Genomic DNA, 19016 nt, shown 5'->3' on the forward strand with positions numbered 1-19016 from the left:
CGCTCATCCGATGAGTGAGAAGAGGACGTAGATTCAGTTCCCCGCAAGGGCAGTTTCGTTTTATTTCCTTCGAAAGAAAATAGATGAAACCTTCGTATGGCTAGCGAAGAGTTATATCATCCTTGAATACAGGAATAGTCCGTTTTATAAGGATAGTTCATAATCACGAGGAAAATTTTCGTTATAACGGACTTCTCGTTACAAGTGAATTTCCACTCGTTTGCTGTCATTATATAAAAATGTTGAAAATTGCTGCTTTATCCCTTTCAGACCTTGGTGCCACAAATGTGTGGGTTGCTTTTTCTTCAATGTAGAATTTTTTTTTCTTTTGACCTCGGTTAATTAAGCCCTGACGTAAAGTTTTGCGTTAGGAATATGGTGGATATGAACTTTGGGAGCTCTAATCAGAGGGCAGCACTTAAAGTTAAATAAAATAGTCAAAATTTCGTGTCAATCGGTTAATTTAATGTTCTTTCAAACTAAAAAGAAGAAGTAATAAATTATAGCATAAATGTATGCAGGAAAAATAGTTTGATCGAAAGTTCTGAAATTTTGCTGAAATGTTTATTCGACATGTGCTAGTAAAATAGACCTCGAACTTCAATATCTAAAATTTGCTAGAATTTCTTGAATTTTTGAAGTTTGAAAAAATATATATAAATTTCACAAATCTAAATTCAACATTTTTTTTAAATATATTCTTCCCTTTAGTCAATAGCTAAATCCGAGGTCTTTCACGAACACATGCCGAATAAACATTTCTACAAAATTTCAGAATTTTCGGTGCAGTAGTTTTTTTTTTTAATCTTACGGATGATCTTAAAAATGGCTAATTCTGAGGAAAACCACGTTCAAAGTAGTTTTCTTGTGTACATTTACACTGTAATTCATTATTTCTTTCTTTTAGTTTGAAAGAACAAATTAGCCGATTGACACGAAATTTTTAGTACTTTATTTGCAATTGAATGAAGAGTATTTTTTGAAAGGTCATTTTTGAAAATTCGACTTCAAGGGTCGTGGACACCCTATAAAAAAATTTACAAACACCTGTGGGAAAAATATGGATGCACTTACACCTATTCACGGCAATCCCGTATATGAGAAATCCCAAGAAATTCTCTGGATATTTTCAGAAATGCTGTGAAATAAATCTCCTCTCAAGAAAAATTAAAACTTTTTTCTTTCGAAACTTTGCTCCAAGGTATGAAGATATATCTCAAGATTTCTCTATACTCAAACATTTCATCAGCGAGGAAAAATAAAAAAATAATCTTATTTTTTCCAGTGTTTGTGCAGTAATTAAATCAATTAAATCAACCTCATTTTCTGAAAAATTTAGAAAGAAAAAGGAAAAAAGCCCAATTTTCCAGATTTCTCCAAGCAAGATGACGATAAGCTCGTGTTGCAAATAATACCATTTTTTTTTCCATCCACTTAATTCGATTAAGATGAATTCATTATTCATTTAGTAATTAGTCAACTCGTGGAATTATTCGTCTACTAGATGTTATATGCAATTGCTATCATTTGTTTTTATAGTAGTTCCGTTAGCAAAAAATATTTCTTTTTGAGCTCGAGAAAAATGGAGTTATAATATACCTTTTTCGAATCACAAATTCATTTGGAGGTTGTTCGATTTCAAATATATATATGAAGTTGTTTACATAGAGCAAAGGGAATTGTTAATTTGGCGAAAAGTTTTGAATAATGAAGTGATATATGATGAATAATATATGTTTGCTTATTGTGTTTGATACCGGAGTAGAAATGTTCGTATGAAAACACACTACTTTTACGTTAAATTGCATGTGAATTAAACATGCAAGGTGGGTTGAATTTAAGCTGGCCTGTTGAGATCAATAACTACTATAGTAATAATGCTTATACAGTCAGGGCCACCTTTACTGGACGTGGGGCCCGGTGCGACGATCTGGTTATGATTTGATATATTTTATGTAGCCGGGAAATTGGCATTTAGAAATTCATATATTTTTACAAAATACGGTACACAGATGATGCTAGAAACATCCATGCAAATAAAGTATAGACGCAACCGAATTAACAAAGATATATATATATATATATGTATATTCTAACCGAAGAAAATTTTAAATTGCTGATAGAACTAATTCCAAAACCAATTAAAATCATTACTCAACGAAAGAAATAGTCTGAGAACTAGTAAAAATTCAGAATCGATGAATGAAAAATATAAAAAATAATTGACAGAGATAATTCCAGTACCAATGTAAATTCACAATATGTGAAAGAAACACTTTTAAAATTGATGGAAATTTGAAATGAATAAAAAATAATAATTCCAGAATTAATGAAAATTCAGAATTCCAAAAGTGATGAATTCTATAATGGACTAAAATTTAGAATTTATGAAAGAAATAATTCCAGAATTATTTGTTTGTATACGAAAATGCAAAATTCTAGAATTATTTCTTTCTAAGTCAAAATGCAGATTTCCAAAATTGATGAAAATTCAGAATTTATAAAAAAAAATATTATTACCGTGAGTGTGAGTGCGCGGGTCCCAGTGCTTCCGCACCTATCGAGCACCGTTAAGGGCAGCTCTGTATACAGTGATCACTTAGAATCTATGACGATTCAGCGTGAAACGATTTAGCACCGAGACAATTCAGCGCGGACAGTTCAGTGCTATCATATGTCCAACTATTCAAAAAATAATCATAATAATGATATAAGTGAAAAAATAATAATGTGATTAATAACATAATTTTATAAAATAGGAACATGCATCGCTATCTGCCATAAACCAAGCGTTTTCACAATGCAAAGGCTACATTTTCCGTTTTTCACAAAATTTATAGCGTCGAGTGCAGACAAGTGGATTGCAAGTTAAATACCTGACGTGACAGACAGTGGTTTTGCATTGAATATTAGAAAATTTTAGCTGCATTAGCATTCGTACCAGCCAGAGACGTAGATGAAAAGTTTGAATATATGCGAGATAGCGAGAACTATACAGACAATGAAGAAGATTTACATTATATATTGGTAAATTTTTTGCGGAGACACCCGGATTGGAAGGCCAACATGACAAAATCGTAGGATCCAAAATTTGCTGTACAACTATGGAATCAGTTCGACGCCACTATTGACGGCTTAGTAAAAACCTACAATGATATTGAGCGCTGACATAGTTCGTTCAGTAGCACTGTTGAAGTCCACATCCCAATATTTGGAAATTCATAACGACCCGCTGCAGAAAGAAGAGAAGCTAAGAGAAATTAAATCAGAACAGTGCAACTTCGGTCAAGGACACTCTAAACGTCGTAAAAGAGGAGTGGAGACTGAAAAAAAAGAATTTTTGAAATAGTTTAAATTATGAGAATCGCGCATCAGATGAATTTCTACGAGGAATAGAGCACATAATTCTTTCAGCTGCAATCGTAACTACTTTTTATGACATGGTGATACATCTTTTATGGCGATGACATAAAATACACGACATTTCTGACACATATTTGCGCGTCAGAAAATTCTAACCACACCTTATTTTCAAAATCATTTCAAAGCATTTTGAAAGTTCACATGACAGTCCTAAGTCATAAGTGAAAAGGTCACTTATTTACGGAACACAATCACCACGCTGAATTGTATCTGATGAACTGTCATGTCACCATCACGTATTGTCGGATTAATTTCAAATTTATGCGTCATCATGCTGTTTTTATAAAATGCTCTGAACGATTTTGCTATTGAAAAAACAAATTACCGTATATACTTCGTGTAGACCGTCGTGTATAAGCGCCGATTCCCCCTCTCCCAACTTGAGGAACACCAAAACGATAAAAAAATCAAAAACTTGTGTATAAGCCGATCCTAAAAAATTTGACACATTTTGAAAGAAAAAAAAATGTATATTTCAAAGATATAAATATACAGTGAAAAATGATCAAAACCTTCCAAATATATTCCCTCCTACTTATTTACTCGGTACTTATTTCCTCGACTCCCTCTCCACTTGACGACACAGCATTAAAACGTTTTCTATCGTATCAAAGGCTGCAGCATGTACAAAACGGCATGGTTATACAAAATGGTCAATCTGTTAGAGAGAGCCGAGTATGAGATGACTACCGATCGCGGGCCACAAACTTTCGTAATTATCGTGCTGTGGATTGATACTTTTTTTTGGAGTGTCAATAATTATATTGTAATAGTAATAATTATAATAATTATAAGAAACAATGAGGATCCCCTCTAATCTATCAGGGGTCTTGATGACCTTGTATAGCAATTACCATAAATTGCGTCCAATTTGCAGGGGGATCTCAGACTATTGCTAGACTAGAGGGGATCCCCATGATGCTTAAACATTTCTTTGTTGTCGTAGCACGTTTGCCAATGCTGTAGCCATTGATAGAAAACGTTGAACCCACTTTGCGGGCAGAATTGTTGCACTTCGCTACGGATGGGAAACTCGTTGAAAAAAAGTTGAAGAAACTCGGGCTGATCAAAAACTGATATAAGCCGACCCTCCCAATATATGAAAGATTTTCTCAAAAAAGAAAAACGGCTTATGCGCGAGTATATATGGTAATTAAAAATTACATGGTAAATTGGGTTAACAGACGTTCTTATTTATGAGGACATGTCCTCATTTTGAATTTACGTCACGTTATTTATGAAAAATTTCGGAATTTTTTTTTTTTGGAAAATAATTTTTTAACATAAAAATCTGTTCATCAGTGTATGCGCGTGTGTCTACCACAGATATTTACATGCTTTGAGGTAAGTCAAAGCCAGGGTTGGCGAGGTCGGCATCAAAAAAAATCTAACATTATTACGTGAAATGCACAGGAGCGCGAAAAAAGCATTTATTCAAAAATACGAAAACAAAAAAATGATTAAAAAATTTAGAACTTTTATAAAGAAGTATATAAGAAATACATAGTTTCAGAATTAGGAATTGAAATCGTAATTAATGAAAAAAATTGAAAAACTAGTGAAAACTAGAAATAAAAGAAAATCTATGAGAAAAAATTAAAATTAATTAAAAATTAAACTTAATGAAATGGATAATTTCAGAATTAGTGAAAGCTTTCAATAATTTGGAGATCGTATTTGAATCGGAGCCCTGGGCTGAGGACCTATTGACTTACCCATCAAGGCGACACTGACTTGACGAAATTTTGAAAACCAAACATTTTGTTATTTAGGAATACATAATAAACATATGTTTAAATTCAAAATATATACCCATAGGATCACAAAGTTGATCATGTTGTTGGCTTTGAATCATGGCTAGAAAAAAAGATTTAGAAACAAAACGAAATAACACATTAAAAATGCTTTATACGTGTATTTCACTTCTGCTGTCAAAACCATTCCCAATACCTCTTTTGTAACAGTTCATAAGGTTAATAACCACGACATAAATTGGAATTGAATCTGTAGCAAATAAGAAAAAGTTATCGAAAACCGCAAAAAAAGACAACTATCCAAACAAAACAATCGCAGACGCTGAAGTTGTATCAAACAATTTCTTAAAAACAATTTGTAACTTGCTCCACGGGAAATGTCAAAAGTGAAAACAAAGAACGAACTTCTCTGGAAAAAGACAAACATTTTATAAGATCCGTACCAAAACAAAACAAAAAAAACTAAAACTCAATCGATAAATAATAATCAATAAATAAATATCAAAAATAAACCCCAAAAATTTTTTTATGTGCAAGAAAAGCCCCCAGGGAAAAACTTTTGTTTTCTCACTATCCGGACATGTCAGTTTCAGTAAGAAAGACGTTCAAAAAATTTTGGGATGTTACAAAGTCATTTCCAACCTGTGGCACGTGCACCCTTGGGGCTACGTGGTGTGACATTCGTGGGTACGCGAAAAATAATCAGCAATGTTGGGGTCCGGGGGGAATATAAAAAATAAATACATGACAACAAGACATTCTACGTTATTGTCAAATATGCAGAAGTATCGCCAGCCTTCCCTTCCTTGGAAGTTTGTGTATATTATGATTATAAATGCGTGAGAAGCATGCGTGCGCTGGAAAATGCGTGAGAAGCATGCGTGCGCTGGAAAATGCGTGAAAGGCATGCGTTTTCGCTTAAAAAACGTGGGGGTGAGGCATACGTCTGCTCAAAAAACATGAGCGGCATCCGTAGCTCAGAAATACGTAAGAGGTATGCGTACGCTTAGAAATGCGTAGGAGGCACGTGTGCACTGAAAAAAAAACCGTGAGAGGCATGCGTGAGCATAGAAATGAGTGAGAGGCATGCGTGAGCATAGAAATGAGTGAGAGGCATACGCATTCCCCAAAACACTTCTACGAACACGTACGCATTTCTAGTGCGAGGGGGCTGCAAATGTCTCCTACGCATTTCAAAGAAGTACATGCGTCTTACGTGATTGCATGAGTACGTGTAAACAAACCTCCTTCCCTCACATTTCCAGACGAAAGCAAACTGAAAAAGACCAAATTTCGTCTGCAAAGCATCCAAAGAAGTCTAATACTACAGTGGGATCTCTCGATAACGGACACCCGTGGGACCGAAAATTTGGTTCGCTGTGTGTCTGTTAATGTGTCTGTTAACGGGAGGTATCAGCTAATAGAGAGTATCCATTATGGGCTCCCACTGTACTACTAAATTGCTCATGCAACTTGTGAACGTTCCTCTGAGGAACTTCTACCGAACTGCCTGCTGCATGTCGGAATGTGTCGTGTATGCACGTGATGGTGTTATTATTCCGGATGCAACTAGAGTGTCACCGATTAGGGAATTCTAATTGACGAGCGGGTTCGGTTTTCTGAACATTGTCCAGCGGTAGTCAAAAAATGGAATAGAATGTTCAGTTTCCTTCTCAAAAAGTTCTCTTCGCGCTCTCCGAAAGGGATTTTTCATTCCACTATCCGGAGCTTAGTTCGTCCTGGATTGGAGTACGCCGTCAGGTTTTGAAGTTATATCCTTATACAGAGGGACATAGACTTGGTTGGGGGGATGTAGAGAAGAACTACGCGTACTCTTGTTGGCACACAAGGCTTGAGCTATGAAGAAAAACTTGTTTTCTTGAATATGTTTACATTAGAGGGATGTTGGTTTTGCGGGGGGGGGGGGGATGGATTATATGATCAAAGTGTTAAAATTTTCAACGGGATGGATAGGATGGACAGAATTTGTTAATACACCGTTAATCTACTTCGACAAGAGGGCACCAGTATCGATTGGTAAGGAGCAATTCCTGGTTGTGGTGTCGCAGGGAGTTTTTCCTCTAATAGGGGATGGGAATAAATGAAATAGCTTACCTCCGGGTGTCGTAAATTCTAACACAATTGGCACGTTTAAAAAAAAAAATACGGTGAGCATAATTTTGTGATTTGATTTTATGCAGCTCTCTCTATCGAGAAAAATGCGAACTAATTTTTTTGTCCCAAAAAAAACAACAACAACAACAACACACACACAATAATAATAATTCGTGTGAATAACTTTTTCTCAGGAACCGCGTGAAAATACATGTGTGTACCAATTCCTTCAACTTTTATGAATTTTTGAAGTATTTGCGAATTTATTGGAACACGTTCTTCCATGTGCCTATTCGTTAGAAATTCGGCAGAGGAATGGATGCGTACGAATGTGTACATTTCTGAGTGTTTCTGCTTCAAATCCATCCAATATCTTTCTGATAAAGTGTATCCGGCTTTTTATTGGATGAATCCTATGAAATGATATCAAATCATTGTGAAAAATATAAATAAATATAGTTCATAACAATTAAATTTTTCTGTTCTTAATGCAATGGATCGTCTTCATTTATAATACTTTTAAGAAATTATTTCGATACACAGGTTATGTTAGGTCTGCAATGTTCCTACTATTGCTGGGCAACTGTGTATGTGTGTGTGCGTGCGCGCGGCAGAAAGGAACGTTTTTCATTGGATAGAACGTCTTGCCATCGATGTAAAATTGATCGTAACAGCAGTTGTAAGAGAATACAAGAGATTTGTGCTCTTATATATTTTTTTCTTGGGTTTCGTATCATGAAATGGTTATGATAACAATCACGTTGCTTAGCGATGTCTGTCATCACGAGAAGTTCTTCTTTTCTTATCATTATTATTCTACGTCGTTTTCTACCTGAAAAGGAAAGATAGCGTTAATATTTAGTGCACGTGTGTCAATATATGAACACTATATTCGCATGTACACGATAAGCTTTGAATAAAGAATCAAGACAATCCCCTTTTTTTTTTGTCCCCTTCAATCGTACAAGGTGCGCTCCTTAAAAACAACTGTAAAATCATCAAAAAAAATCAAGAAATATAGGTGCAGAAAAAAACATATTTTTCAAAGTATCTTCCCTCAGGTGATATGCACAATGGTCCTATCCTTCAATCCACTTTTTCAAAGCAAGCGTTCTAGCTAGCACTCCATACCGACCATTTTTTGAATCTTGCTCTTGCTTTCCCTCCATATGAGGCGATCACACACACGCTGAACTGAAGATGGTTTTTTTTGAATGGGAGACCGGCTCACATTTGCGCTTTGATGTTGGGAAACCACAGAAAACCAACTTCAGCCGGTAGTCTGATTTGCGGCACCCCGATATACAAGTTACGTTGCATAAGAATTTAGTGTTAAATCACATAAAATACCAAAAAAAATAGGTACAAAAAAAATGTTTTTTCTTCTTCAAAATAGCTTCGCTCAAATAGTACGCTTAAAAACACGTTTTCGAGCGGCTCGAAGCAACGTAGTGTTGCCTGTGTGGAACTGGAAAGTTTGTAGCCTCTGGAATCTTATAACTAGCCTAGAACAATTGGTCCTCAACCTTTCATCCTAAAAGTATACCCAGGAAATGCGTCGGAGGGTTGCGTACCATCTGGAAAAAGTGCGCATTAAACTCCTGCAACAGCTTAGAAGGCATGCGCGCCTCTTGAAATGCGTAAGAAACTTAAGCACGCCTAGAAACACAAAAGAGGCTTGCGCATGCCTAGAAATATTCGGAAGGTATTCATTTACCTAGATATGTGTAGGAGGAGTCGGTGCTCGGAAAAAATGAATGCGTACTCTTTGCATACAAAAAAAAATTATTACTTGAACTAATTTTTTTTTTTTTTTTTTTTTGTCATCCCTGATCATTCTTCGCGTACAATTGAATGACCACTCATGTAGCATGAATATCATTTCCACGATCCCCCCAGTCATTTCATGGGTTCTTTAACATATATTTCTTCTAGGGTCCCTAAACTATATGGGAATTAATTCACAGACTCAGCAAGAACAAAAAAGGTAGTTTGTTATGCCGTATTGGATTGTATTTAAATTTTACTGGCGCAAGGACAAATTAGGTCAAGCTGCGCCAAAACAAATTATCATAAAAAACTAAGACAAGACTTGTTCTTGTCATGTCAATAGGTGAAACTATGTATGAAACGTAAAACAAGGACATTATTATACAATAATAACCCGAAGTTACGAAATAGGTGGAACCGACGATAACAGCGTAAGTTGGGGTACAATTTTGCATACAGATAAGTATGAATATTAGTGTTGGGACCAAAATTTAGGAAAAGTATTTCTGTCTCTGCTTACCGTGGCTACTACTACTACTACATCACACATGCACCTCGATCACATTCCTCTGCGAAACTTCTAACGAATTGGTTCGTGTTGGAATGTACGCGTACTGAACCTGATGTGAAGTTTGTCTCTGTGTAATGCTTGTTATGTGTAGTGTTCGCTGCTATCTGCCATCAATTTTTCTAACTATGAATGAAGTCTACCTGGCTGCACGACTACATCTATGGTAGTTCACTATGACTTCATAAAATTTATTTTATATTCTGACTTCAATCTGCCTTGGTAAAAAAGAATGCAGTCTCTAAAATTGGGCAAATCAAAGTAACGTGTTAAACTGTTTGAATGTTTTGATAATGCTTTGACCCATCGGAAGATATGAGCTGCTTGCTGTTTGGGGGCAAGGAAGCAACTTTTATTCATGGGATGAAATTGATGAATTGCCATCGATGCGCATAACAATGAACGAAATTTTTTGTAAGACTAGTAACACTGTTGGATTTCTGGTGTGTGAAATTTTGACTTTTTCTGCGAAAATGCAGGTACGATACAAGTCCCGGTATTGCATTTCTAAATCATAACAAAGTTTTCAGCTTTATATACTGTAGCCTATCAAAAATCAGTGTAGTTTCACTACATATGACGTTCTAGTCGAATAAAGCAATTCTCTCTTCGATTATCACTTAGTAAATAATAGAGATTATCAGAGCAATAATCCCGTTATTAGACTTGAATTTCATAAATGAGCGATAATTCACAGAAAACCGCGTAACTGCGAAATCGCGCAACTCGAGGTAGCATACGTCGGGGATACGATATTAAATATTGATAGTGATGTATCGCTTGGAAACGCTGACAGAAAGAGCAATATGGCGAAACGCCTAAAAAAAATCAATTAGCCGTAATAGAATGGTATGCACCGGAGCTTTTTCGTTTCCTTTATGGTATCGTATTACTTGGTGTTTAGTACCATTTTGCGGTATCACGCCGCAATTACAGAAATTGTTTTCGGAGCTGTTGTGCAATCACGAAGTAATATAAAGAGTTAAAAAAGGGAGTTGAAACGTAGTAAGTTGATTTCTACATAGTTTGGCAAAAGATTTCTACTTTGCTGCAAACGAAAGGGAGAGAGAAGATCGAATAATTAACTTAAGTGCCTGTTTACCAGTCTCCATCTCCCAACGAGGACAGCAGCAGCAAAACCCCCTCAAGGGGGAAACAACAAGATGGAAAAGAAATTCTCCGTTTCCTCTCCCGATAGTGTTTCTAAAATTCGGTAACATCATTGATTGGCCGATCGAATAAAAATCCTTCAACAACTGCTTCTGTTTTCCAATGATGTTGGAAGTTATACAATGCCAATATTGAAACGCGTTTGAAAAATCTGTTTTTATTCATGCGGCATCGCGAAATTGGTTCATGTGTAATTAAAAAACGTAGTCTTAATATATTCAGCATTTGATGAATCGTCAAAAATGACATAAGTTCGTTAGATTTTTTAGAATTGCTTTATTTGTCTAGGTTTGTCTGTGACGCTTACAGATCAGGTCCAGTCTGTTTCAGTCATGAGCAGAGCAAGGATAATATGCACCAAACAGTGGAGAAATATGCACTTAAAAATGCCAAATTTTATGAAAGAGCTAGCGTCATCAATCGAAAAACATTTTAACTACTTTTTTTAAGTGTCACACAAACTCGATTTAGAACAAAAATTTTTGCTATCACGAACTTGACGATAGTTTACTTGATATTTTGTAAGTTTTTGAAAACTTTGAAGACATTTTTTCAAATTGAACATGTATTTACCTACATTTTAATTTGAACTTATTTTTTATTAGATTGTTTATAGTGATTCTGCTGTAGGTCGTAACTTCAGATATATTCGCTTATAGCGGGTTATTTATGAATGAAGTCACTACATTCGCTATAACGACAACGGAAGCCCTCGAAAAAAAGATGTATTCTTTTCTTTTTCCTTTAAGAATTATTCATAAAATGGCCCGGAAAAAAAGTGGCATTTCTTATCTCTTCACCCCATGATTATATACAAAGCATAACGCCGCTGTGGTGGTCGAGTGGTTATAGTGACGGACTCGCGATGCGAGGATCCGGGTTCGAACCCCACAGTGGTGGTTGGCTGAAGTTGGTTTTCTGTGGTTCCCAACTTCAAGGCGTAAATGCGAGCCGATCTCCCTGTTAAAAAGCCTCGCCACAGAGAGCAACAGTCCTACAACGATAAATCGTTCAATCATAACACTTCACTCATAGTTAGAAAAAAAAACTGGTGGCAGATGGCAGCACTACACATAACAAACATTACACAGAAACAAACTTTACGTCAGGTTGCACTACACGTACACGCACATTCCCGCATGTACCGCTTCGTTGGGGGGTTCCATGGGGGGGGTGCATTTGGGGTGTAGCAGTAGTATGTAGGGCCTCCAAAAAATGGCTCGGGGATCCATGATGTTCTTAAGTCAACCACCTCGTTGGGCAATTTGCCTGTTGTGGCGTTGTATTTGTATAACCTCCCAATGGATAGAAGATCACATGCTGTATCCTATCTTCCTGATATCTAAGCAGGAGAGGAGGGAAAGACACAACATTTTATCTGCACGTGCGTTGGTTGGGTAAATGGTGCATGATCTCTGGTTTTGGCATCGTTATTTCCCTGGAAAAATCCTTCTCCCCCCCTCCTTTCTTGGAACCTTCCAAAACGGGGAACAGGGCAAAAACAGGTCTTAATTACAAATTTCAGATGTTATTCAAATGTAAAAAAAGTAATGAAACAAAAAGTGAAATTGCCAAAAAATTCAGGCTTCCATCGTCTCAAACTTTGCTCCTTTTTTTATTTTTTTTGTTATACAATCAACATTGTGTATTCATAAGCAATCAACTCCAGATGCATATTTTACAGCAGTTCAAAAGAAAAAGGAAGATAAATATATCTAATTTACCCCCCCCCCATTTATATGTTGGTACAGTCCAAAATCTAAAATTCGTTTATAACGAAAGAAGTTCGTTGTAATAAAAATTTCCCCTTTGATTGTGAACTGTGGTTATAACGGACTTTCACTGTAATTTTAATTTATTTTAAGGGGCAATTCGAGTATTACGTTAGCAGGTTTTCAGCCATTTTTGAGAGTCTCCCCCCCACCGTCAGTAAAATTTAGTCAGCTCTGCCCTTCTACCTCCTAACGCATGTGTTGTGATCAGAGACGTAGGCGAGAGAAGGGGACAAGACACCCCCCCCCCTTCCGCCCAGGCGATCAAAAATTTAATTTTTGATGCAAAACATATTTGCAAAAAAATTAAAATTTCAGAAGAAAATATCTTTGTACGTGTGTTATTACAATCTATTTCTGTTAATTTCAATGCTATTTGAAGGCTAAGAACTAAAAATTACTCTAAATTTGTTTAAGTTGTAACTACCTACCCTCTAAGCTAGTGGTTGAGAGCCTTTGGAAGCCTGGAGCCCGGTAAATTCCTTTTGTGTAAGTGTGAAAGGCCCGGTCATACACACAACTAACGAGAAATTAATGGGAAAAATGAAACACTGCGAATCACTCACGATCCGGTGTGACTAATGTTAGGTCCCGGTGGTTGAGAACCACTGCTCTAAACCATATATGCTAGACCCATGGCCCGCGAGAAAAATGTGGCCTCGTAATCTGATGTGGCTCACCACCTCATACCTAATTTTGAATAAATGATCTAATCGGCACATTTACATATCGCTTAAGTGACTCATGGCACCACTCCAGTGCATTGAAGCTGTCCGTGACACATTTAGAGATCATCCTTTAAGTGACATGTGGCACGATTTTAGAGCGCTTAAGCGGACTGCAGTGCAGTTTTACATCACTCAAGTTAGCCAAGTCCCAGATTACTTAAGTAATCCGCAGCATATTTACGGATTACTTGAGTGACACGCGGCACAGTTCCAGAGCACTCAAGCGGATGGCGACACATTTCTAGAGCACTTGAAGGATCCGCAGAACATTTAGTGATCACTAAAGTGACTCTACAGAGCACTTATCAATAGATAGAATGTTAGTTTAGGTGGCCACAAACTTGGGAATGGATTTTCTCGTTTTTGGCCAATCGAATAAGATGCCATTAAGATAGATAAAACCGCTCACAAGTCCTGACTGATACAAAGCAACTTAATTCCATTACCTCAAAAGAGGCAGGGTTGTGTCGGAAAAATCAACAAAAATTAATAGCAGTGGCCCCCGTGCTCGCAAGTATCAAATCATTCCCTATGAAGACAACTATCAAGTCGATGTAAAACCAATGACCAGGGAGAAATATTGCACGTGTGCCCAGTGGCACATAAGGGCTGGAGACCGCAGCTTGGGATTTCAAAAGAAGTGAGGAGCAAACTTGTGTGGCAAGTAAGAAGATGAGGTTGGCATGTTGAGGTGGAAGATTCAAATGATCTAAATGATCATAATACATACAAAATATATACAACGCCTCCACTGTGACGGGAGTAAACAAACAGTCTCCGTTCACAGTGCTGGGCATTCACATTTGAAGATGCCATTAAGACTATTTCATATTTTTATAAATTGTGGTTGATGACGTAAGCATCATTCACCCCCCCCCGCCCGCCATCAGCAATCCTGACCCCCTCTACCGATGATGACTGATGACGTAATACTTGAATAACCCCTGATTTAATATGTAACTTGTATGCAATTTTTAAAATGAAGACGTGTGAGTAGGTTTTGCCGAAGTTTTTCCGGGGTAACCCAATGTTTATAGCATCAACTCAGGGGAGTTGTGAGAGGAAGATAGACCAGGGTATCGGCGGACTTGTAATTTTCGAGAGAGGTGTCTTTGGTCGTTTTGATGTGGATCAATACATGTGATCTACATGAAAAATCTCTTACCTTCGAAATATAGAGGAGGTAGAGAGCTGTGCCTTCTTTTTTTTTTTTGTAAAGAATATCTCTCCCTGTTAAGTCTCTGTCTATTCTCTTTGTCCATCTTCTTCTCCAGGCTGTTGCTGTCACTGGTTGCCGTGGAAACCGCATCCCGACGGTGGGCTCGAATGTGTGTAAGGACCGAGAGAGACCTATCCCTTGGTGTAAAACCTTGAGGAGCAAAATGACGAGCAGCAAAAAAAAAAAACAAAAAAAGGAGCGAGAACGCTCCTCCGTGCCAAAGTGTCGGATTGCGAAAAACCTGATCTCTGGTTTAGCAGGGATTTGCATATTATTTCTGCAAGAGTACATGTCATTTTGAGTGGCATTAGAAGCCGCTTATATTCCTTTTTCCCCTCTCCTCGCCTTTTTTTCTTTTTAATAATCTATTTTCCTCTCCTGAAAAGAAGTAAAAATGGAAATGACTCGACTTTTTTGATAACGTTATCATTTTTCATGTGGGTTCAGCAATTACCAAGTGAGAAATTTCTCTGTTGAGAATCTATTTTCCTAATGATAATATTATATCGATGGTAAATAATTCTGGTAATTGTATCCTGTTAAATAAATGTTGTTGGTAGGCATTATCCACTAAGTACGGGTAATTTTCTGAAAACTTATGCACAGGACTGTATCAGCAGATGTAGTTTTGGGCTATGTTTTCTGCTATCGATGCTCTTGAACTGTTAGTTTTTCCGTATTATCATAAGCACTGACTTTTCAAGAGTGCCGTATTTTCTTGCATATCAACCACAGACGAAAATTTTGCTACTTTGAGAGAAAAATATCATAGTATAGTCGTAGTTTACAGTGGACCAAGCTATCAATCCCAACGCGAACTCTTATGATTTCCTTCTTTTAGGATATACAGGGTGCATGTCAAACAAGGGATATGGCATTTTACTGGCGAACCGTTAATCCTAGAGATACACTTCCAATTAGAAAACTTTCCAAATAACGTGTAGTACTCAGATATGTCATTCATGTTTCAAAGGGTTGTATAGTTACCAAAATATAAAAATTAACTTTTCATATTTTGCCCCAAAATCCTGTTAGGAAGTTGTTGCCCTGTCTCTTTTGATGCCAACAAAAAAAATTTCAAAGAGACGTGAGATCTCTTAGACCTTGGCCTAATAACCCGGAAACCGTTTGCAAGTCATTGAACACCGGCCATGAAAGCCTCAGACAATGTTTAATTTTTTTAATTTAATAACTATGCAATCCCTTGAAACAAAGAGTTGTTGTTAATTGGGACATCTACCACCAAATTCAAAATATAAGGTAGAACGAATATGACCGTAGCTTGTGCGCAAAGTCGATTCTGAATTTTTATCTTAAAACTGGATGCAGAAATTAACGTCTAAAAACCCCTTTTCATATATTCAAAGCTACGCATTTAAGAATTAAAACAAGGATATGTTATATGCATACAGTATTACATACTGCATGCAGTATGTGTTACGGTAAATGTGTGATGGCTATTATACATTGGTAAGTTTGATAAATTTCCCTAAATGTATCGTTTTTACCTGTGATTATACGTATTACCCAAACATCGTTTGTAAACATGATAAATCGTATACAAGCGATAAATCGCATCATTGGTAAACCTGATAAATACTTCAAATTTGTCGTCTTTATCTGTGGTTATGCATAATACCCTAATGTAATTGGTTAATTTCATAAATACGAAAAAAATTCCGTATGAGTCTAGTATGTGTGTGACGAATTTAGTCGGGCCCCGATATAATGATTTTACGATCGTACTCCGTTATATTGATACAATACGTGTATGAATTGTCATGTACAGTATATCATATAGTACGATTTACGATGTTTACCAACGACGCGACGCTTGGGTATTATACATAATGACCGGTAAAAGTGATAATTTGTTTATACTTATTAAATTTACCAACGACGCTTGGGTACTATACATAAGCATCGGCAGAAGTGATTAATTAAGGGAAATTTATCAAATTCACCAACGAGGCTTGGTAAGGCATAGTAAGTGTGCATACTAACCGGTTGTTATGTATAATAACCGCATTCATCACATTTACCATAACATATATGTCGAGTAAACATCTGGTCCAAAAAATTGTCCAAATTGAAGAGAAAAATTTAAATTGGTGTACTTCCGAACCGCTTTTTTGCGATACCAACTGAGAGTTCATTAATTTGTGCAACTTTCAAAGGATAAAATAGAAACTATTAGGTAAATCTTTTCCTTTAATGTTATTGGTTGAGACAAGATAAAACCCACACAACAATCCAGACTAAATATGATTAAGCAGCTTTTGCGATCAACTAATAACGTAGAAATATTCTCAAAGGAACGAATTAGATTTTTCCCTCGACAACTTTGTTTGTGAAGGGAAAATTCTAATTTTCTCCTTAAAGAAGATAAAGTTATTACTGATAACCGCGAATATTGGATCAGAATCCTTGATTTATGGTTCGTAATTAAATTCATAAATTTCTCGCGTAATTTTTATACTTATTGCAAAACGGAATCCCTAATTATAAGTCCCATAATAATAATTACGTATGGTGACGGAAAATAAAAATACGTAAACATATCAACAAAGAATTTAAAACATAAAAAACATTAAATAAATTGTTTCAAAAAAAAAGTAAACATTTTTCTATTACTGAAGAGCAATTTTTAAAAATACAGGGTGATTCAGAAAAGATGGGGGAAAACTTTAAGAGAGGTGTTAGTGCAGACCAATACAAACAATTATCATCAAAGAATAGGTAGATACATAGATAGATAGAACCGCTCACACCCCCGGACTGATGGCAAAGTGCCTTACTTCAATTACCTCAAAAGAGGCAGAGTTTTGTCGGTAAAGTTAGCAGAGATTTATAGTGGTGGCTCCCCTTGCCCCGTGCTCGCAAGTATCGAATCGCTCGCGTCGTTCTCCCCATGAAGACAGCCATCAACTCGATGTAACGCACAAGCCATTTGACTGAAATGTATAGCCGAACCCAATGATTAGGGAGAAAAATTGCACGTGCGTATTCATCAAAGAATACATGATCTAACATGAAACGCATACGCGCTAGCGCGTTTCGTAACGGCCGCTCCGCAAACGTTAAAACGGCATTCCTGTCGAAATTTATCGGGAGAAGAAGAACACCACGCATGAAAATGTAACCTGGGGAAGGAGAAGTAGAAACCGTATGCAAATCTGCGACACAGTGAATGAAAGGTGCGGGCTCAGTATTACTAAAGTGCGCCATTATCCCGTACGTTGCACCGGTTTGAATGGTTAGACGCCGGAATAACTTCACACGTCCGCGCCTTTTATTCACTGCGACGCAGATTTGCATGCGGTTTCTTCTTCTTCCCCAGGTTACATTTGCATGCATGTGGTGTTCTTTTTCCTCCCGATAAATTTCGACAGGAATGCCGTTTTAACGTTTGCAGAGTGGCCGTTTCGAAGTTGCGTTGGCGTTTCGTGTTAGACCATGCATTCTTTGATGACAATTGTTTGCATTGGTGTGTACGATCACCTGTTAAAGTTTTTCCCATCTTTTCTGGAATCACTCTGTATATATATATATATATATATATATATATATATATATATATATATATATATATATATATATATATATATATATATATATATATATATATATATATATATATATATATATATATAATTATTTTTTCCTCTATGTTGTCTGAAATCTAAAAACTCACATTTATATTGAAAATTAAAAACATCGATTATTTTTCAAATAAATAAAAAAATTCAAATTATCCAATTCTATAAATAACTTTTACTTTAATTCCATGAAGGAAAGTGAGTTTTATAATCTTTTTATTAAATTTGCAGTAAAAAACTGACTTGGAAGATTAACAGTGACGTCATCTTGACTTTTCATAAGCAACTGAGATAATCATATTGATTATCTCGGAAGTGATGATAATAATAAAGACTAAAGTTTTGTGTTAAAAAATTTCTTTCCGTTAGTTGGGAATAAGAATTTCTCACTCGAAAGTCACGTAAAACGAAATCGATTGGAACGGAAAATTACATTCCAGACAAACACCGATCCGAGTTGTAAATGTCTCGTTCGAAAAGGCGAAATTCTTTTATAGGCGAGATCATTTCTTATTCGAAAAATACTTTTAACGGCAATTACTCGTATTGGTCGTTTGCTGACTGAGTTGAATAAAAATTCTAATTTTCCTCAATAGATGGCTGTATTATGGGCATCTTTTTCTCAGCCACCTCGTTGGGCATTTTGCCTGTTGTGGTGTTGTATTTGTATTATTTTTTCTCGTGTTTAGAAAGTCTCACTTAATTATAATCGGAAGAGATGGATAGACATTATATGTACAAAGTGATTATAATTAAAGTTCCCGTACTCTTGAAGGTCAAAAACTGCTTATCCGAATGCAGCCAAATTTTTAGAACATCTAAATGAGACCATGAGGCAGAAATTTATGAAATTAAAAAAAATATATATAAATTATCGACCACCAGGTAAAAAAGTGGC

This window comes from Pholcus phalangioides, unplaced genomic scaffold (genome assembly GCF_987345545.1).
Source record: "Pholcus phalangioides strain wild (caught in Gottingen) unplaced genomic scaffold, Ppha-v1.0 ptg000001l_1, whole genome shotgun sequence".
NCBI classification, from domain to species: Eukaryota; Metazoa; Arthropoda; class Arachnida; order Araneae; family Pholcidae; genus Pholcus; species Pholcus phalangioides.